General features: G+C 69.6%; 1 long non-coding RNA gene across 1 annotated transcript in view; it reads left to right on the top strand.

Moving 5' to 3' along the window:
* Positions 1 to 260, top strand: part of LOC107183833 — a 2,607-nt gene that overhangs the window by 388 nt on the left and 1,959 nt on the right. The window lies entirely within an intron of this gene.

Genomic DNA, 260 nt, shown 5'->3' with positions numbered 1-260 from the left:
GCACAGGCTGAGGTTGCCCCAGGCCTAACCTACCTAATCCTGGGCTTTACTGTTCCCCGGGTGCCACCTTCACTCTGGGTCCGTCCGCAGGGTGCACCCAGCCCCCTTGGCCCTGGTGCTGGCCACCCCGTCCGCCGGGAGGCCGTGAGGGACAGGACAGCCCCGGGACAGGCTGCCAGGCACCTCAGTGGGGTCTGCAGCACCCCTCCTGGAGGCCGGTTGTCGGCTGAGAGCGGGGGACTCCCTAGATCCCCCACCCC

The sequence above is a fragment of the Myotis davidii genome, unplaced genomic scaffold (assembly GCF_000327345.1).
Source record: "Myotis davidii unplaced genomic scaffold, ASM32734v1 scaffold472, whole genome shotgun sequence".
In the NCBI taxonomy this organism is placed as follows: Eukaryota; Metazoa; Chordata; class Mammalia; order Chiroptera; family Vespertilionidae; genus Myotis; species Myotis davidii.
This window is presented reverse-complemented; position numbering and strand designations above follow the sequence as displayed.